Raw genomic sequence first — 21,829 nt, 5'->3', positions numbered from 1 at the left:
GACTTAAAATTATTGGCATACTAGATTTTAATAATGCAAATAAGGGAACTTTCTCGCGAAATTTTCTGAATATGTTAATTAAGCATGGGAAATAATTAGTGTGAGCACGCAAAGCGAAATGTCATTGTCATTAATGTAGGTGCTTTTTTATAATTTGCAAAGATGTTGAATCTATATCATATATTAAAAAATTTAAACGCACCGTGATTTTCGATCGTAAACGTAACAAGTTTTTTTCACTTATTGTGTTAGCCATTAGATCATACTGTTATAAGATATCTCTGAGAATCATTGCTGAATGAATGATTCTTTACAAGCATACTGATACTGTTTTATGCGATTAATCTTTTTCCCTGGAGGAACATTTGTCTTTGCACGCGTCGGTGCTGATATGTAATTTTCGATGCAAATTGCATAACAAGAAGTCCGTAATTACATGGAATGTTGTAATTAGGAGATTTTTATGTTCGTGATAACGCCGAACCACTCAGATATATATTCCGATGCTGTATATATAGTTTTCCTGTTTTTATACTGCAAGAATATTGTTTCTCTCTTTGCCAAAGATAAATTAGCAGAAATAAAGTATAGAAAGGTGATAAAAAAAAGTTAAAATTGCACTCGCTATTAATAATGATAAGATAAGTAAAGCATTTCCGTCAAAAGTAACGTTGGACTTGTACGATTCAAGAAATATAATCTTAAAATAATCAATTAGTTTTGCGGAAAAAGCTTTTTGTAATATTTACGCATGTGTAAGTTGAAAATTTATGAAATGCATTTTCTAATTTAAATAACGGTACGTTAGCAAGCCACGCATTACAAATCTAATCTTACCGTTAAAACGTTAAATAAACGAGCAAATAAATTTTTCTGTATCGTCATTAAAAAAGTTTGCGCGCGCGTACGTATTTTAAATTTATTCCAATATCGGATAACAAATATAAACGAGGAGAGAAATATATTCCAATATATTTGGTCAACATTTAGAAATAATTCGGCAACGAGAGAGAGAGTCAATTAAAAGTTTCCTCCGCCGATATCAAAACGTGCCGCCGTGAATTGAAATAAGAAACGCTGGCGCGTTTTCTCCCGCGGCGGCAAACTTCGCTTCTCGACGGAAAAGTTTCACCCTCCGGGGCGGTTAACTCGAAATCGTACAATTTTCCCGGTAACGAGCGAAGACGTTTTCCCGGTCGAAATAGCCAACGGCCGGCCGGTCGACGATCGCTAACGAGAAAACGCGGTGACGCGAATTTGGCGCGCGTCTCACGTCATTAGGACACACGTTCGTCCTCGCCAAAGCAAACGAGTGATCCTCGAGGAAGGCAACGGCGCCCTGTATTTAGCGGCGGTTCCCGTATAATTGGCCGCTCTTTCACGGAAAAGTCGCGGACGGGACGGACTCGAGTCGATTGGCGGCCGCCGCCAATTATAGCGAGCGCGGGACGAGTTTTCGCGCCGAAATCGTTCGCGTCTGACGGCCGCGACGTGATCGAGAGCGGGGACGAGAAAACGGCAGGAGGGACGGAAGGGATGGGAAAGAGAGGCCCGCGCGCTTTTCCCGCGGAGGGTGGTGGAGGGCCATCCCAATTACCCGGCGATTGGCTTCGACGGTATGCGCTAATTGAGAGTATCAATGAACGTCAATGAGCGCAGTCAATATTTGGCCGGGGTGCATCCGGCCGAGCGTTTTGTAACGTTCTTTTTGTTAAAGCGGATGACAAATATTGACCGCGCTCGTTCGCGTTCGCGCGCACGTACGTGACACAAGCACACTCGAGCGTACGCACGACGGCCGTTATGCACGCACGAGCGTCGATACACGCGCACGCCGGTTACACACACAAGCCTGGGGTATCGACTGCTCTCGTTAATTACATCGGGACGACGGTGTCTCCTGCATTATTTATCGTTCGCTACCGGCACAAGTTATTAAGCGTGCGGCTAGTTACAAGCCGTTTTGTAACTAGCACGACGACCGTCGGACGATGGGGACTGGTTGCGCCGACTTAGGCTGGACAATCGACTCCGTTTAACGAAGTGTTCTTTCTTTTTTCTCGCGGTATCGAGTAATTATGCCATTTTTGTTTATCTTAATGATAAGATTGATATATGGACTTCAGAGTGTCCCGATTAAACTTGAAATAATCGCATGTTTCGCTCGCAAAAACTATGATTTAGAGCTGCAATATAATCAGAAATAAGAGAGATAAACGTTCAATGTATTATTCATTCTCTGATCTAGAGAGACGTGTAGATACATATATAATATATTTACATATTATAATTTACAACTATATTTTTATATTGCGTAACGGAACCTGATAAGTAGGATAAAACTAATACAGTTTTAATATAACGTAACAGTTATACGTAATATGAAAATTGTACATTGAATATCGAGTTTCAAAGCTAAACGAGACATAAAACAGCTTAATTATTATCTTAGCTGATGCTGTAATCGGCATTTCAAAGTGTTTGATTACGCGGATTGTTGGCTCGACTCTTACACATTTATCTGCATCCGAAGGGAGCATCTTCGGCGAAGAGATGGTAAATTTTCACAAGCACGGGGAGATTTCGCATCTAGAATCGGATGAGAAATTAGATATCGAGAGAGAAACCACTGCTTCGTGTCCGCGCGCAGGAAACTGTTTCACGAGCGTTTACGCGCGGAAAATCGCGAAGCGAGACCGGCTTTGCACGCGTCAGCTGAAAGTACAATGTTGGAAATTAAGGTGAGCGATCGACTCTTTGGCAAGCTGCAAGCGGCATTATTTTTCTCTCTCTTTTTTCTCTCTTTCTCTCTCTCGTAGGGCGCGCGCCCGCTTTGGCGTCCCCGCCGCGTCGTGACGTAATCCGCTATATGTATATAATGGTTATAACATTCCACGGAATTCCATTATGTTAACGCAACCACGTTCCAATTCTCCGGGCATGCCTGCCTGCGCGCGTATCGTTAATGCGCGACGTTGTAGTATCGCAACTATTCCGCGGTGCCTTTCCGATTAAAATACCTAATTGATGCGGGCGAAGCCAATGGCGGACTCGGGATCGCGGAATGCCAAGCCGCGAGAGTGCTGCCAAGCACCGCCGACATGGAATTTTTCTTATACGACGAGAGAGAGAATGAGAAAGAGATGGAATAATTATAGAAGCGGATAAAATGAAATAAAATGTAATTATGAAGATTGCAGTAAATGGATGAAATACGTCGCTCTTTTAAAAGAGACAGAGAGAAATGTAGGAAAAGAGAAAGCGATGTTTTCATTTATATAAACAGTAAATCAGTATTAGCGTGAAAGTTTTAGGATTGATTTATTCCAGATACGCGAGTAAGTTGAAAATCATGAAAGAAATGATGAAATGGTTTAGAGGAAAAAACGCACACGAATAATGCCTGTATTCGTTAGAAATTTGTGTTCAAATGAAATTTTATGCTCTTTATCTAGATCTAATTCTAATAACGCTATCAATGAGCGAAATTTTCAAGCTAGAATGAGAATCGACCCCGATTTTATCACAATTTTTTTACTTAAAAATTAATCTCTCGATAGCAAAGCCCAGTCTTATTCTTCCCAAAAGCTAGTCTAAAGCTTATTTATAAATACATCGAGAGGAAATTATCATATGGAGATTCATCGAATATCATGGCCGAATTTCTTCTAATAATATCCCATTCTTTATTACACGACGCATCGACGAACATATTGCCGAAAACGATTCGTTCCTCCGTCTCCACTGCTCCCACCGCTCGAAAAGTCATCGTATAAAAAATTGGTATTTCATTCTATAATTTTTGATATTTTATTGGACGCATATTAACGAATATAATATATAATGAAATAGCGCTCTCTAAGCCTTTCCTAAATAGCAATCGACCGTATGCGTTTCGTCAGAAATTAGGGAATCAACAGGGAGCGTCCTGAGTTATGAGTCGCTCGCCTCCGGCGGCGAAAACCAGAGACAACAATTATTTATACCTCCAAGAGACCCGGATTCGATAGGGATTCACGATGACCATATATACACGGTATTTAGTATAAGTATAAATTATATTTCACCTGTCGTGCGCAAGGTCCACGATACATCTCTCGTTTAATCGTGCCCTAATCGTAACGTTTAATTGTGCGATCATTCACGTCGCATCAGGTCTGCGATTTGTTATTTTTCCTACGGAGAATATCATTAAGTAGCAATTAAATCTAGCAATCATGATAATGAATGTTATTTTTACAATAAATAATTTTCGATATTTTAATTATAAATAAGATTAAGTTTGAATTTAAATTGAACATTTTAAAAACTGCTCAAGAAATTATTTATTAAAAGTTACAAACACATTCTTTCTTAAGTATTATATATGATGTAACGATATGAGAAAAGATCCAGAGATATTAGAATTGTGTCAGGAATTGTAAAACAGGAGAAGCGTTAAAACATGACGATTTACGCAATATCGACTTATTTCACGAAATGATCGCTCGATCGGCTAGAAAAAGCGCGACGCTCGGAAAGGGTGACGACGAGAAAGAAAGAGAGGGCAAGAGAGCGAGAACATCCCCCGAAAAGTGTACACAGTGTACAACACGAGAAGCAGCAAAGCGTGATCACGCGGTCGGTGGAGCTCGAAAGGGCGGGTCGAAAAAAATTTAATCTTCCCTCGCATTATCCTTTTTGGCAATAACGGCTTTACCTCCCGGATCGTTCTGCCCTGCTATCCCCTTCCTCCCATCCTCGCTCTCTCTCTCTCTCTCTCTCTCTTCCTCTCTCCTCCCGCTTTACCTCTTTGTTTCTTCTGTCTCGTATCCGGTGACTCGAGAGCGAGAAAGAGCGCGAACGCGCAAGAGGGACGAGAGAGCGGGAGGTAGAGGGAGGGAGAAAACCGGCAGGAGAGAACGGATCCCCGACGCGTCGGCAGAGAAAAAAGTCGCGAAACAGTAAATCGTGAATTGTAGTAACCGAGCGCCATTCATCCTGATACACCGGATGTGACTACATATTTCCTTCGTTCCGTTTAAATTAGTGTTTTTGCCCGGCGCGGCCTTGATTGTGTTTTCGCGCGTCGCACGCTCGCGTGTGTGCGAGTGCATCCCGCATGTGTCGTATCCCGCGCATTCGTATCGGCACACAATCGTGCGCCCGTTGTCTTCGTCGCGCATATATATCCGCGCGTACGTATCGACGATCGTAACGCGCGTAAAAACGCGCACACGTCGATCGAGCGCGTTGATCAACGGGTAGCGTAAGCGATACATCAGGAGAGCGAGAGGATCGTCCCGATGGGATTCAAAATTGAAAAGCCCGCCCCCCGATGTATTAAAATGCGCGCGATCCCGCGCCCATCTATCCCCCGATCGCGTCTCCGTCCACCTCCTTTCGGCCCTTCGGTCCAGAAAACGATCGCGATACGAGCGCGGGCTCGCGCGTATCGCTCGCGTCGCGCTCACAAGTCGATTACCGTGCTGTCAGAAGTGATCGAGAGAGCTCCCTCACGCTTTTTGACGCGTATCGACGCTGCTCCGGAGATTCCGACTCTCCGCGATCTCGCTTTGTGCATCTTTGTTCCGGGAGAGGAAGACTGATCTCTGAGATCTCGGAGATTCGCAATTTTATAAGACGATCGAGCTTGATCTTTCAGGCAATTATTATGAGTTTATGTATATTCAGTTATAATTTTGAAATTTCTCACGTATTCCGGAAATATTTACATAAGAAGAATACATCACACGTTATGACAAAGCTTGTTCTTGAGGTGAGAAATAAGATGTAATTTTTGATATAGCTGATTATTGTTTAACAGTAAATTTCTTTTAATTATTAAAATTGATTATTCATAATCTTGTGTCAATTTAATATATATATGTTTGTACCTTTCAATTGTATTAATTGTATTGAGATAAAAAGAAAGAAGCGGAGAAAATCATTTTCTCTCTCTCTCTCCTTCCTTTCAACAAGTATATTAAAAAGACCGCTTTTAATTAGGGCTAAAATCCGCTCGCGTTCTCTCCGAGGGACACCTCCGTTCGTTTCTCACGGGACGACCCCGCATTTATACTTACAAAGTAGAAGATGCTCCCCGGCTCGGTCCAGTTCCCGGCTTTTTTGCGCGCGAGCGCTCGCACCGACGCACGCGAAGTCCGCACGCGATAGCTAGTTTTTCGTAGACACGCGCGTACACACACCGGAGCGTGCCTGACAGGAGGTATACAGACTCCTATAATCGCAACCTCTCCCTTCCATCCTTCCGGCGGCACGGTTGGCTTTTTTTTCCAAGACGCTCTCGGTCGCGTCGTCCGCAAGGACGAGCCGGAAGAAATTGGCGGGTACTCGCGCACAGCGGTTATGCTATTCCGTCGCTCGTGAGATCTCGAAAGTAGGTAGGTAGGAGGACCCGGCGCGATTCCCCGTCTCTCTTCCCTCTCCTCTCAATCTGTCCCGAGTGCGTATTACGTAGCCACCCTTACTTCGGTGGAGGACTATTTTATAATAAAAGCCGGCTTAGCGGCGGTATAATGGTATGTATTTTAAATATTTCGAAAATTGCCTTCCTAGGAAACTCCTCGCATAATGGCAATACTTGGAATATAATCCTGGGGTAACCGGACCGCATAGGCGCCCGAGCACTTAACTTCTCTCGATTCCTCACGCCGTTCCGTCGCCCTCTCCCCTCTCTTGATATCGCGAGAGAAGCCTCTCTTTCCCTCCCTCTACCCCCCTTCCTCTTTTTATATCTCTTCTCTAAACGATCCCTTTTTTTTCTCTTTCCTTCTTTCTCTTCCTCTGTCTCCTTCGACGTTAACGCGCCGCGCTAGGAGAGCGCAAATGTTTCTTGCGCCGTTTTTCTTCCTTTCTTTGGAAATCTCACGATAGATTAACCGGACTGGATATATTCCAGATGGGATTTATCTGCACGGAATCGTTAACCGCCAACCGATAGCCGCGGGATAATGCATAGATAGATAAAGTATTTCAGATTTCTCATCTACTGATTCTTTCCTTTACGATTTTTTCCCATGATTTTGTACAATTCTTCATTTTTTATATATTTTCGTTAACATAAATTCCACAATATTTTTAAAATTTCGTTAGTCTTCTCGGAGAGACTGTAGAATAAGATTTTTCATCATGATGTTAAATATATATGCAATATTATATTCTCTCTATTTGCATTATATTCAATTTTTATTAAAAAAAAAAATAATTCAATATTGAGCAATGTTTCTCATCTGAAGCGTTCAAAAATAAACATAAATAAGTTCTTAATTACGAGAAATAATTACATAAAGTGAATAATATCTTAATTACGAGAAGCATAGTTTTTAAAATAATATCTTTATTGCTAGACAATCGTGAATTAATTTGTATCGATGAGAAATGACTTACCGTTGGCCTAAGCTTCATACAACTAGTCTATTTACGGATTACTCTTTTTCTCAGACACTTTAGAAAATTTGATAAATCGCCCCTCTCCGCTTTCCCTTTCCCAACAACTTGACGGAGAGAAAGAGAAAACTCGCCTCGACGTCGATGGTCCATTTTCCGAAGCACTGGTTACGTTAAGGCGCGCGTTGAAAATTGTACAAGAATTCGCCTCGAGTGCCGACTCTCGAATACTCGAAAGAAAGTTATCCTGAAATCCGCGTCTGGCTCGGTCCCGTGGGAGGCGGCGACCTTCGCGGCGACGCTCGCTCGGGGAATGCATTATTTCGCGGCATGGAAATGCCCTCGGACCGGAAATCGATGTCGGATCACTTAAGTAATACGCCGGGAAAACGCGACCGCTTAACGTTCCCTGGTATTTTCCCCTCGACGACGACGACGATAAGCGTTTCGAGGGAAACCCCGACGAGTTACAACAACGGGGCAGAGAGCGGAGGTAACGCGAAGGGGTTGCGGGAATCAAGCGAGGAAAGAAAAAGAGGGAGAGACAGGCGGTCAAAAAGGGAGACGAAAGATCCGCTCGTTGATAAAAATTGCATGCGCGTCCACCCGTAACGTCCGCGGAACTATTCGTGAAACATTCAGCCGGACGACGGCTCGAAAGACGCTCCCGTCGACTTGAAATTCCCGCAACGACCACTCCGTAATAATGTAACGATCGCGGTGTACCGTTCGGCGGACACTCCATGTCGGACAGGAACCACCGCCTCGCTCTTTATCGTCCGATTCCCCAGTCGCGATTTTCGCGACGGGACCGCGTCTGCACTTGGAATTTTTTCGCAGGAACAAGTATTTTACTTGTATACTACTATATCGACATCAAAGAAAAACAAGTGACAATTTAACTAGCACGAAGGAGTAACCGTGTATGCATCACGGATAACATTTAACATTAATATCTGACGTGACGAATAATTAAAATTAAAAAGATTATTTTATTCCTATTTTATACGAGCGGCAAACAATCGAGTCGGAGGTGAAAAACGATTCCTGATAAGCGATTTCCAGATATCCGAAATCTCGGTTTACGAGACGAATCTTGACGGACGCATCGCGCACACTCGACGTCCGATCAGTTACGAGTTAATCTCGAAGCAAATCGCCGCCGTTAAGAAAGGCCGGGCGTGCATTTATATCGGAGATCGTTTAATCCCCCTTCCCTCCCCTACATTCTGAAATTCCGCGGAACGGCCGTTGCGTGCACTAGGTTCGATCAGAAATGCAGCACAGAGGTACATCGCGTTTGTTCCTGATGCACGACGACGACGGCAGCGGCGGCGGCGTGGAAAGCAAAGGGAAGCGAACCTCTTTATCGTTCATCATCACGCACAGTCGCTGTTCCGGAAAAATGCTGATCTTGTAAGGGGGTTCAGCATTACTCCCTTCACCTTCCCCTCCAAGAATCGCTATATGTATTATTTCCGTCGAGCTTCGTTTGACTTACGTTTGTTTCGCGTCTACTAACGTACATCTAGATTATACGCGTAAAAAATATAATACTAAAATCAGAACCATTGAAATCAAGAAGAAAAGCTTCAATGCACCTCGCTTATCTAATAAATCGACCGTCCAGAATTCTAATAACGATGGAAGTTACAACCTTCTATCTCGAAAGAGTTAAAAGCGTCTCATTCCTTATTTACATAACCCATTTTTGCAGCTTCGGCTTTTTGAAACGACCAAATTTGCCAGCCGATCTAGCTTTCACGATCACATCCGATTTCCGAGCATACGCAGCGTTCTCTTTTTTTTTCCTTTTCGAGTTCCGTCGAACGAACGTTGCTGGAACGCTATCGCGACGGCGGATTCGGGATGGGGAGAGAGGGGGAGGGGGAGGAGGAGGAGGAGGCGGAGGTGGGTTTCCATTTCGAAAATGCGGCGCAGGACGGATCTCCGCGCGATGTACGGCGGGCGACAGCTCCGGCGAGCTCGCGGTAAATCAGAAATTATCTTGCGTCGCGTCCGAGTTGCGCTGCCTTTTCCCATCGAAACGCGCATAAATACCGGACTAGAACGAGCGACAGAGACGGAGGGCGATGGGAGAGCGAGAGAAAGAGAAACAGAGAGCGGTCCTTGCAGTCACGGCGGCATGCACGGTGCATCCGCTACCGCGCGCGTATATGTACAGGGCGACACGCGTGCACGTATACACGCGGTCGTGTATACAGTGTGTCCCGGGAGCACCATATGGTACGCGACTCAATGAAAGATAATACGAGAACCTAGTGAAAATCTTTTCCCCCGACATTTGGTATCACGAGGGTATCTATGCGAACGATTAGAGATTGGAGAGGAGATAATTTTGACGTCAATAAAAATCTGCATTTTAATTAGTTCAGCTACGAGAATGTTTAATGTTGAAATCAAAAACTTATAATACGATCGAAAAGAAGAATTGAATTTAAAGACTTTAAGGAAAAATTATTTTTTAACAACGCCGAGAGAGATATTCTCATGTTTGTATATAACATATAAAATATTGTTAAATTCTTAATAAATAGAGCAAATTAATAACAATAATCTATAAAAAGATTGCTTCTCATTTTAATTGTCTTTAACGGGATAGATGTTTTTTAATATGACGATGAATTTTAACGATAGTCGATTGTTATATTCTTCGCCTTTTGCTTCCGTTTTGGCGTCCGTCGAGTCTTCTCTTATGATACGTAATATTCGTTTTCGAACACCCAGTACAGAGACTCACACACGTCTCACGCAGCTCTATGCACGCGCACAACCGCCCCCGCAGATATATATTAATACGTGGACTGCACGTCGCGGTGCGCGCGACTTGATGGACGGATGACCGGACCATTCCGCAGATTGCTTCGCTCCCGATTCCGACCGGAAGGAGATTTATAACCTCTCGTCGTTATCTGCGCGCGCGCGAGCGAGCGAGCAGGCCGATGAGAGAGAAAGAGAGAGAGAGAGAGAGTCGAGCGTGATGCTGCGCCTCTCCACCTCTATCTACCTATCTACCTACCTACCTCTACTCCTCTTTCCGCTCGATCAGCGATCGATCAACGGCCGCGCGCGCGACCGCTCGTCGTCCTTTGGATCTCTGCCAGTGCGCGGCGGGGACGACGCGAGTGAGGGGGAGAGAAAAAAAAGAACCCGCTCCGCGCGGTAGATGATAGCGCGACGCGTTCGTAATTTTTTCTCCCGATCGCTTTCGGGAGCGCGATGTACCTTTTACGCGCGACATAGCTAACTCTTCCAAACGTCGGGACTATCTACATATCGGCGCAGAATTGTGGCACTTTGGCGGTACGCATCCCTCTCGCAGATGAAAAGCAAAAAGGAGCATTAATCGGGTTGAAAGAAGCTTTTCTGATTGTAGAGTAAACTATACGCTCGAGTGTACGATGAATGATAAGCAAAGTTTTTCGTATCTTCAAGTAATTTGTGCGATTGTAATTTGATCGTAATCGCGCGCGATACTCTCTCCCGTTTCGTATACAAGAGAGAGATGAAATATAATTGGAGTTTGGACGAGGAAAATTGGGCTTTTCATTAAATTGAGCGACAGCGTACAATTTCTTTGTGTGTCCGCGCTTATCAACCTCTACCATACAAGGTAGCGATTGTTGATCGCTTCAGTAGCGCGCATGAAATACGAAACGGATGCATCAAAGGATAAATCAAAGGATTAATTTATAGTATTCAATTACAAAGGGAAGAATTACACGTATATGTACGAGAGGAAGAGAGCGTGCGATCGTTGCACCGCGACAGTACACTCTGGGGAGGGAAGGGGCAGGAGGGAACTCGGCCAAGGGGCCCGTTTTTTTTTCAGGCCGCGTTACGCCGCTGCCGAGGGCGGCGAGCATGGGAGAGAGGAGAGCGGAGGGAGGCCGTCGCGCACATGCCTGAAAAACGCGAGCGTCACGATAAATTAGATTTAATGACTGTCGCAAAAAAGCGCGATATGAAAGTCGGACGCGCGGGACGAACCGATAGAAATTAAATTCTAGGATATTCGATTACGGTACCGGCAGCAGCCCAGGCCCCACCTCCACCCCCGCTGTGTCCCCCTTCCGTCCTCTGCGCGTCCTCGTCGATGAAACCCTCGTCGTTCGTTGCTACACATCCGGGTGCTTTCGCCCCGGCGCTGACATCGAGCCGAAAATAAAAAAAAAGAGGGAGAAAAAGAGAGAGAGACAGCCTCCCCAGGAATAATGGGCGCGTGCAACCTGCGGAAATAATAGATGCAATAATGCCCCGCCCCCGTAATCGCCGTATAGAAATTTGCGCGCGTCTCTGTCTCCCCCCCCCCTCCTATCCTTCTGTTCCGCACCCTCTGACCTTTTTTATTCCCGCGAGTCGTTCAGCTTATAATTTCGCCTAATGGGATATCAAGGGCGAGACTCCGCGTACATGTCCTGTTGTCCTTTGCGGCGCGCACAGATTTTTCGCGGAAATATTCACATGCGCTAAAGTGGTACATTTAAAATTGTATAATATTTTCGAGTAGCATTAATTATAAATATACCTTTGCAATTTTGAAGATTATAGAGAATAACAGAACTGGAACCGATTATAACTTGGAGAAAATTTCGAGAAAAGTTTATATTACAATTCTCTTTTTATATCCGATCTAAGGCATAATAAATTTCACTTAAAATTGTTGAAAAAGAAAGATTGAGATTTTATTATATTTTTATCACGCCGTTGAATCTTATACGACTTTCGGGAAGCTGGATTTATCATTGTAACATAATTATTTTCCATGAAATCTCACTGGCTTTATAGAAAATATCTCGTGAAATTTATATCGAGAATTCGACAAGGTCATGTATTCTATCCTAAAATAATGTCAGAGATAATCGAAAATGCACCGCCTTACATCCCTGGGGAAAATCTGATAATCGGAAAAATGCAGCAGCCTATATCTATATATATCTTTGTATCGAGACGAAAGGCGGCGGCGGCGACGGTGGCGGTGGCGGCAACGGGCGCGATTCCGTCCGTCATCTCGCGCGGATCGATCGAGATATCACGAAGATTAATCGACGCGTCGGTGTACGACGCGAATGCTTTATGTATTTATATATTCTAACGGCTGCATCTTTCTCTCTCTAGCGAGGCTGAGTCATGCGCGCGCGCGTACGAATTTGTTCGCCAGCCTGGCGAATGTTAATATACATAAGCGGTTGCCATTAGATGGCAGAAATATAATTTCGTTTATGTCGATGACTCATGTCGCGGAAATTTCTGAGGCAATCTGATTCATTCGGCCTGATTCGAAGATTTCCACTGGGAATGCGAAATATGCGTATTATTAAAATGGGACGATTATATAAAATGCGCATAAACCGTATACATTTTATATAGTTTCTTTTGTTTCATATCTCTATCTCGGATCTTGCTTTGAGGAACACATCATAAATGCAAAATTGTTATAGATTTAAAAAAGACGCTTTACTCTTTATACAAATTTATTCACTCGTGTGTGGCGACGTTTAGAAAATTCACTTCGTCAAAAGATACATACGTAATATCACATGTGGGATCACTTTGATGTAATGAATGCGTTCGCGAATTTCGCGCGTTGTCGACGCCCAAGTCTCGCGATGATGGCGACCGTATCGGTTCGTATAGGAAACGCCAGGTCAAGATAAAGGAGCGCGAATCAGTCCCGAGAAAGAGCCATTGTCTCGCGCCTCGTTTCGCATTACCTGGCGGCGTATTAAAAATTCTATACTCTATTGTGCCGGCGAGATTGCGTTTCGAAGGAGGTGGCGGTGCAACACACGCGCGTGTCGATCGCCGAACGAGTGAGTTTCACACCGCTTGCATTTCACACTTACCTGCTGAATCCTTTTCCGCTTTCGCGAGGCAGAAGTCGCAAGGAGAAGCGCTACTTCCAGAAGAAAATTTCTCACCATTGTGTCGCGTAAACGTCTCAAAAACGAGGAAAAGTAAACAGCTTGTCTTCAAACGGGAGCGCACCAATCCTCTTCCAGAAACGTACGCACACATCTCACATCAGGGAAGAGCTGAAAAGAAATTATTAATTATATATAATAAAAATTGACATCGGAGAGCTGAAGAGAAATTATTGTACGTAATAAAAATTGGCTTGGGTTTATTTACAAAAAAAGAGCTCTCGAAAAAAAATGACAGGTGAGAATTTATTATCGTGAAAGATCGCACATCAAAATCGTTAGGGAAATTTGCTTTCGTCATTCTGCATTTATACCCGGAAGTGTGCACGGCCGGATAAGCGGGCGGATACCTGCATTGTGGTCTGGATCAGATAAAAAAGGCCCAGAAATATGTGCGCGAGAAACGGCCGAATGCGTCGCCGCTACCGAATTGCGGAAGGCCAGCTTCGGAATGCAAGCGATAGGCAGCTGACTCGAGACGCTTACCCAACCGAGGGTGCGTTCATCGTTGCGAAGAATTTGTACATCTTAATCTCTCTCGCGAAATTATTTTTTTGAAAAAAAAAAATGGTTATATTTATTCTTGATCAATAGTAAAAGCTAAACATTTTTGACTTATCTATATTATCTTATTGATATATACTTATCTTATTGATATATCTTATATATTAACATACATGTTATTTCTTTACATTTACGTTTCTTGAAATTCGCATTTAAATAGCATATGAGATGCGCTATCTTGAAATAAAATACGAGCGTTCAGCTAAAATAAATTATCCAATTATGTAAATGCAACTTTGGGAATTCGTGTCGATGCGGATGCAAAATGTGACGCTCTATTGCCAAGGGTACTAAAATTTCACGCGCGTGAATATCCGTGTCGGGCGACGGAAGGAGAAAAAATTCGTCATACACGGTATTCGAAAGCGAAGATAAGATCCTGGAAAGCTGAAAATATCTTAGGCGGTATAAAGGCGCGTGGTATCTCTCGGCAGGATCATCCCGCTTGTTTTATTTCCGGCGCAAAGGGGAGGTGCACCGGTTGGTATTAAAGACGCGGACGAAACAACGTAACGTTACGTTCGATGTATCGCTGGAGACGGCAGAGATGGCGGCCCATTGTCTGGACTACAAATTAATCTGGCGATCGATACTACGTCGAGCGACGTCTTGCGCCCGGCCATGTACGCGGTGACTCGCGGAAAGTAAGTCGACGACGACGGCGGCGGCGACGGGTTCGCGTCTGCTCTGAGGAATGTCCGTCGCGGAAGATGCGTATTCGATCGATGCGAATCTCGCCGAGAGGATGCTTTCGAAGACGCTCCGTCCACCTCGAGCGATCTCCGAATCAGTCGAAAGATTATTTCCGAATTAAATTGTAGTCGCGTTTCGATTGTGCGCGAGACTTTCCGATTCGAAGTATCTCTAGCGTCGCAATAATATATAAAAGGAAAAAATTGTTTTAAAGAAACTCTCTCTTTGATATGTTTTAACATTTAATTTAAAAAAAATAATAATTATCACAAGATTTCTGAGAATGAGTCTAACAATAAGAATTATTCGATAAGTTTAAACAACGACGCTAATAACTCTGGAAACTAACTTTAAATATGCAAGCAATAACTCAAATGTTTGCGAAAGCTATTCATTCATTACATAATAAAGTTTTTTCATTGTATATATAAAGATAGATGTTAAATTACACGCAGAGATGAAGAATCAAGACTCACTAAATCGATCAAAAAACAAAAAAAAACAAGTTCTTCCGACAAATATTCTTTTCTTTAAAGTAAAATAAAAAGAATCTGTTTGCAACAGCAGTATCGTGCGAGAGAATCTCTTCTCAGTTCGGATGAGCTCATGCCACGTCGGTTCGAAGGCGAGGCCAAGAGGATCTTTATCGCACGGAAGTAAAGTGCTACGCCATCGGGTTCCGGGGTGTCGTCCCCCTTCCTTCCCGCCTCTCCGTCCTCCAGCCGCGAGGTTTCCACGGCGCGGTAACGCGATAGAATATTCAAACGCAAAATAAAAAAGGGTTCCCGGACGACGGGGGGTATTGCATTAACCAAGATTGCTGACGATAAAATGAAAATAATGCGGAATGACGTGCGCGGCGAGGGAAGAGTGTGACGAGGAGGAGAGGGCGCGGCGAAAAGAGGAAGAGGAGGAGTAGGAGCAAGAGAACGAGGGGGTGGAAAACAGATAAAGATAAAGTACGAGCTAAAGTAGGTTCGTGGGCGAGGAAGTGATGGGTGGCGGTTGCGAGGGTGAGGGTGGCGGCGGCGGCGGCGGCGACGGCGAAGGATGAGAGGACCAGAGGGGAGAACTGAGGTAAGGAGGGAAGAGGAGGGGATTGAGAGTGTCACGAAGAGTAGAGAAGGAGGACAGAGGCACGAAGGAGAGGCGCCAGGAGTCGCTCGTGTAATTGCGTTAAAACTTCCGCCGTGCAAAAACACCCCTTCGAAACGTGTTCCCACTCGTCGCGGCAGCCTCGTCTCGTCTCGTCTCATCTCGTCTTGGATTTTCCGCGATTCGCTAGCGAGAGGATCCCGCGCGACGTTTCCGGTTGTCGCCACCGACGGCCAAAGATGCCACTGTCAATCTCTGAAGACTTACTTCTGATACATGGGGACAAAATTGTCTCAAGATTTTATGGCGAAACGGAAAGAAAATGATAAAATAAGCATTTCATCAAATATTTTATTGATATATATATATATATATATATATCTCGTTTAATTTTTAAAATTTAATCGACTGCTTATTTTATTGTTTTCTTTCTGTTTTATCATAACAAAATATTAAAAGACGATTTTGTTTTCATGTATTAGAATTTTCGTTATATACAAAAAATTAGAAATTAGAAATTAATAAATTGATCGCAAGCAAAAAAATAAGACAGTTTGAAGACTATCGGTTATCAAAGCTGTTCTATTTTCGAGATATATTTTCAATCTCTAGAGAAAAATTGTAAGATAATATTATATTGTATATCTTAGAACACCTGACGTGGTATTTGAATTATAATGAAAATACTTTGCAAGCCTGTATCTCTTTGATTTATTTATCATTAAATAGGAAAAGTATCTCCAAAGTTGTGTCGATGCACACGACAAGCCATGCCAACATATGAAAGCAAATTTACTGAGTTGCTTTCAAGAGCAGGAAGTTCTTCGGCATCGTAAATTTTCCAGCTTTACATTTACTACGGTGGAAACTTATAAAAGTACGTAAATTAATGGCTTGTCAATAACTGTAGCAATGTCAACAACAATGTTTTTTAGTCTTATTCTTTTCTCCCGCTCGGTCGCGAAGATACGTCATATTATTTCGGAGAATTGTTCGCATCACTCTCTTCGAACAGAAAATAAAGTGTGTGTAGAAACTTATCAAAATTGTAATATTTGTAAACGCAAATCTACGAGCCTTTGAAAATACTTTTACAACTATTATTAATGATCTTGGCGTGATCGAGAGCCTTGTGTTTTACGCAATGATGAGAGTAGTATGCAACACACTCGGTTTCTTTCACGCATAGCGTTCTTCAATTACTCGGCCAACCTTGCGGAGGCTCTCACGATTCACGAGATGTTTTTTCGCGAGTCGCGTTTCGCGAAATATCAAGCCGTGATTCATTTTTCGCGCAGAAAGCGACGGAGCTCAAGTTACGAAGCTTGCTAGCTCTCGCGTGCTTTTATAGATTTTTGTCGGGGCGCTGGGGCGTGTACGTCGATTTTATGCGGCTCGGCGCCGTAAATCTCGATTTTCTAAGAATCCCCGTCATACGGCAAACATTACGTCAAGATACGTTAATCCGACGCTCGCTCGCTCGTTGTTACGAAGCGCAAACCGACGACGGTGCTTCAAACTGCGTCGCCGATTAAATATTAGTATTCCCGACCCGAAGCACAGCGGCGAAGTTCGGATTAAGAGCACTTTCCCGGTTCTCTTCCTGCGTTATTCGCCGAAACTAAGAACTGTCTCCGCGCCCCGGCTACAAAAACAAAACTCACTCTCTTCTCAATCGCATGAAAATGAAAAGAGACCATTGTAACGCATTTGCGAGTGACGCAATCTTGCGAAACAACGTGTCAATCATAAAACAGAAACATAAGTCTCTGCTCTTTTTTATTCATTTGAAGAATGTCAATTGTGTTTTTAAAACGTCTCATATGTTTCTCGGAATATATCATCAACACGTAGATGATCGTGAGCTTGTAACGATGACGAATATCTCTTTACAAAAAAAAAATTGTAGCGTTTATAAAACTTAAATACTGCTAGATTATGAGCTCTCGTAATAAGCACATCGACGGAAGTAGAAAATTTAGTTGTATTATTCAGCTGATTTTTTAGCTTATAACAGTTCTATTATGTGTCGGCTTTATAATTTTTTGACCTCCTACCCTCTGTAATCGAATAGTTGAAAGGCAAACTTAGACTACAATTTCCTGTCATGACTATTAGAAAAGCTAACAAGTATCTACTGTCTACCTATTTTATTCACAATTTATAGATTATTAAATAAACTGGTCGCGAAAACTACGATTAGATCCATTTCAGAGCGAATAAGATAATATGCAATCAATTTTATTTATATTTTATACACAATCGCATTTCGCGCCGTCGATAATGAAAAGATTTTCTACAAAAATTGTCACGCGGATAGAAAATAGAACATGTAAGAATTATTCAAAATTATAAAGAGCGAAAAAAGTAAATTGAGAGATAGAGTATATAATTGAATATTTTTAAAACTTGCAACAGTATAAGACTCGACTGTTAAAATTTTTTAAATGTTACTAGAGAGCAGCGAAATAAAGTGTGATATTTTAATGAAAATATTATATATAGACAGAGCGTCAAAAAAAAAAAATAAACGGATGGAAATAAACTTGAACCTACCTCTCGAAACTTTCTAGTCAGATAGAACGCAGCTGGGAAAAGATTGTCCTTAAAGCGGAAGGATCGCGCTTGTCCGCTCTCTCAGGAAATGCATCGAACGGAGAAGGAACAGGGCGAGAGTCCTTCTCGGAGAGAAAGCGAGGATTGATACATATATCGTCTCCAAGCTTGTAAAGTGTCGACGCGCGTCTTCTTTTTCCACGTAACACGTAAAATATGTCGAACGCGTCCAGAGGTCACGTACACAAACACAGCGTGCCGCGCATGATATGACGCCGCGAGCCTTTCCCCCTCCCTCGAGAAAAAAAGTGTTTTTCCTTCGACATTATAACATCTTTACGCTGTTCGAGTACGCGTACTATTATCGTGACGAACGTCGCGGAAGTCACACGTCGACCAGAAGATTCGCTCAATGTTGATTCGGCACTAGAATACTCGTTTGATATTAATTCGACACTCCAACGTTCGTTCGCACTCGTAATTCACTTTCAACGATAAAAGGGCAATCTCGGCTTTCGTCGTCGCGCATAAGTCAAGAAAGGTCATTTTCGCGCGACTACGGTGTCGCAATTCGAGCTCAATGCGCACTTGTTGCCGGTCGCGGCGCTCGCTCCGCCATATCTGCCGCTGTTCCAAATCACCACGATAGCGCGAGATAACGCGCAAAGAGACTCTCACTGTCGATACGACACTCTCGACGCTCGTTCGCGCTCGCAGGTTACTTCAGACGATGAAAAAGAGCGAAAAAAATCGGAAAAAGCACGGAAAAAGCTGCTGGCGAAACAACGACGAAACGACGACGAATCGGCGAGATACTGGACGCTACACTAGCGCCGCGCATGCGCGCCACCTTTGAAATCAACCGACGCCTAATTCGCGCATTAATCGGCAAATAATCGTGGAAAATAGTGAACAATACTCACGATTGTATCGCGAAAAATAACGATTACTTTTAGCCGTACAGTCGTGAATATTGTTCATTAGTTTCCATTTATTCGCCGATTAATGCGCGAATTAGGCGTCGGTTGAGTTCAAAGGTGGCACGCATGCGCGGCGCTAGTGTAACGTCCAGTCTCTCGCCGGTTCGTCGTCGTTTCGCCAGCAGTCGTACTTTTTCCGATTTTTTTCGCCCTTTTTCGTTGTCCGAGGTAACTCGCGAGCGCGAACGAGCGTCGAGTGTCGTATCGACAGTACGAGTGTCTTTGCGCGTTATCTCGCGCTATCGTGGCGATTTGGAGCAGCGGCAGATGTGGCGGAGCGAGCGTCGCGACCGGCAACAAGTGCGCATTGAGCTCGAATTGCGACGCCATAGTCGCGCGAAAATGACCTTTCTTGACTTATTCGTAGCGACGAAAATTGAGGTTGGGCCGCGCCCTTTTATCGTCGAAAGTGAATCGCGAGTGCGAACGAATGTCGGGTGTGTCGAATTAATATCAAACGAGTATGTTAGTGCCGAATCAACATTGAGCGAATCTTCTGGTGTAGCGATCGATACGGGAGATTGTAATTTGAGACGTTAGTGAACGCGCGCGAATTGAAATTCGAAAGTGGCATAACTTATTCGAGCGGTTAGTACGGATTCCGAGTGTCGTAGGCACGCGAAAATGCTCCTTATGTTTACGTATAAAGCGACAATGATAGTCGCAAAGTAAAGTTCGCTGCGCCCCCTACGATTTCTCTGTTTACGTCGAAAGTAAATCGCGAGTGTCGAATTGATATCGGGCGTTTGTGTATCGTGTACGCGAGTGATCTGTGTATTAATTTGCAATAGTACAAAGTGACGTGTCCGGAGGTCTGTCAATTGGATTTAATTGGATTTAATATGCGGCGAAATGGGCGACTGGAGTGCAGCGAAACGTGAACAGCGAAAATACTACGTATCGGTAAGCATAAGCGAGTAATGTTATTGTTTTCAGTTCTAACATAATGCTCTAATATAATGCTCGATGTGTAGTGATTCAATAACATGTTATATATTTAGTATGTAAATTATATAGCCATCAGTTTTTTATCGAGATAAAATTTTGAAGAGATTTAAATATAAAGTTTAATAAAAAATTATAATTTTAATTTAGCAATGTGATTAAATAAATTATTTCTTTTTTCGCTCCTGATTAAATGTATTTTTAAATTCTTAAAACTTATGCAGATGGTAAAAATGTATATATATTTTTTCTTCAATTTATTATTTCTGGCTCTCGGAGCATTCGGAAAATGACATTACGAGAAGAATATATAACAGTTATGAAAATTTTTGCTACGCATCCAGTTTTCTCTAATCTAAGATGATTTACAATTGCGACATGCATATGACCATTTAACAATTATTTAAATTACATTCGATAAATTACAAATTTTAATTTGTAATTGAGTCAAGTGATATGTGTTATTGAATCAAGCAAATAATATATCTTTAACGCAGCCGATAAATATATAATTCCGCGAACGAAAAGAAAGAGAGAGAGAGACTTCTTTTTCCGGGAACGATGGCCCGTATGCATTCGGGGGTCTCCTCCGGCGGTTAAATCGCGAACGTCTCTCGGAAGCAGGAATCGTATAGTGCAGTAGCGCAGGATAAATGTAACACGATGCGTCGAAAACGAACGCCCACGCGAGTCCGATCCGCGAACGGCGCATCGCCGGCCGGCCGGCGGGACGGGCGGCCAATCGGCGAAAAAAAAGCGGGACTAAAAACAGAGGGCCTGGGTATACCGGGCGGCAGGGGTGGTACCGTAATCCTGCGCCCTGCGACGAGGGGGTGGGGTAAATGCGCGGGTGCGACAGCGCGAATTCCCGTTTGCCCCCCACTACCGATGCACCTGCACGTGCATCCCGTTCGGTCGGCTTCATGCACCCGTTCCGTGCTCGCCTCCCCCTTCCCTCTCCTCTCCTCTCCCCCTTCCCCTTCTTCCATATTTCACCGTTCTTTTTTTGTTTTTTTTTTGTCCGAGAACGCGCAAAAATTTCTCGCAAGTATCGATACCTGAGGCTCGTATAGTTTGCGAGAGAGATTTCCAATATTGTAAGATATCTAGATGGTCCGCTTTTCAGGGTAAGTGAATCATTAAAGTAGATCGAATAAAGAACGCGAGGGTAATACCGAGGCAGTTTTATCCCTTAAAAATTTGTACTTGGTAAAAGTTTTATAATTTGATAAATTTCACAGATACGTACAGGTATGTTTGTTGCAAGTATCTCGGTCAATTTGAAATTAATACCGTTATCAGTTAACTCTCTTTGTTCGTTCAGAGCCGTTCTTAAAGAGTAGTTCTCGTCCTAGATTCTAAATATAAATTTACGACTACTACTACTACTACGCTTATTCCCGCGAGAGTCTTTCTTTTCGTGATCTCTCGTACACCCCCCCGCTCTTCCTACCAACACACACGTTCTCTTTGAGAGGAACAACTCTGATCGGCGAGATACGACAAATCGCCGGAAACAATAAGAAATCTCGCGTTCGATACGTGTTTCATTGTGAGCCGTGTCGAGATTCTCGCATCGATAGATCGAACGGACCCTTCGGAGCTTCTCGCATCGCATTTATGCAAAATCCGATCTACCTTACCTCCCTCCTCGTCCTAATC

At 43.3% G+C, this 21,829-nt stretch overlaps 1 protein-coding gene and 1 long non-coding RNA gene across 12 annotated transcripts in view; one reads left to right on the top strand and one right to left on the bottom strand.

Annotated features, from left to right (window-relative positions):
* Window positions 1-18,740, bottom strand: part of LOC145967041 (uncharacterized) — a 101,384-nt gene extending 82,644 nt beyond the window's left edge. Inside the window, exons 1-2 of the long non-coding RNA XR_014437276.1 lie at window positions 18,243-18,740; window positions 13,257-13,445 (exon numbers count right to left, since the gene is read on the bottom strand). This is a non-coding gene — a long non-coding RNA (uncharacterized LOC145967041). The remainder of the gene's footprint in view (window positions 1-13,256; window positions 13,446-18,242) is intronic.
* LOC145967011 (protein bric-a-brac 1) overlaps window positions 1-21,829 on the top strand; it is a 340,940-nt gene that overhangs the window by 84,834 nt on the left and 234,277 nt on the right. The window lies entirely within an intron of this gene.

The sequence above is a fragment of the Camponotus vicinus genome, unplaced genomic scaffold, assembly GCF_025532165.1.
Source record: "Camponotus vicinus isolate PSW18456_S1 unplaced genomic scaffold, iyCamVici1.0 SCAF_2, whole genome shotgun sequence".
NCBI classification, from domain to species: domain Eukaryota; kingdom Metazoa; phylum Arthropoda; class Insecta; order Hymenoptera; family Formicidae; genus Camponotus; species Camponotus vicinus.
Note: the sequence above shows the minus strand (reverse complement) of the source record. Positions and strands in the feature narration are given on the sequence as shown.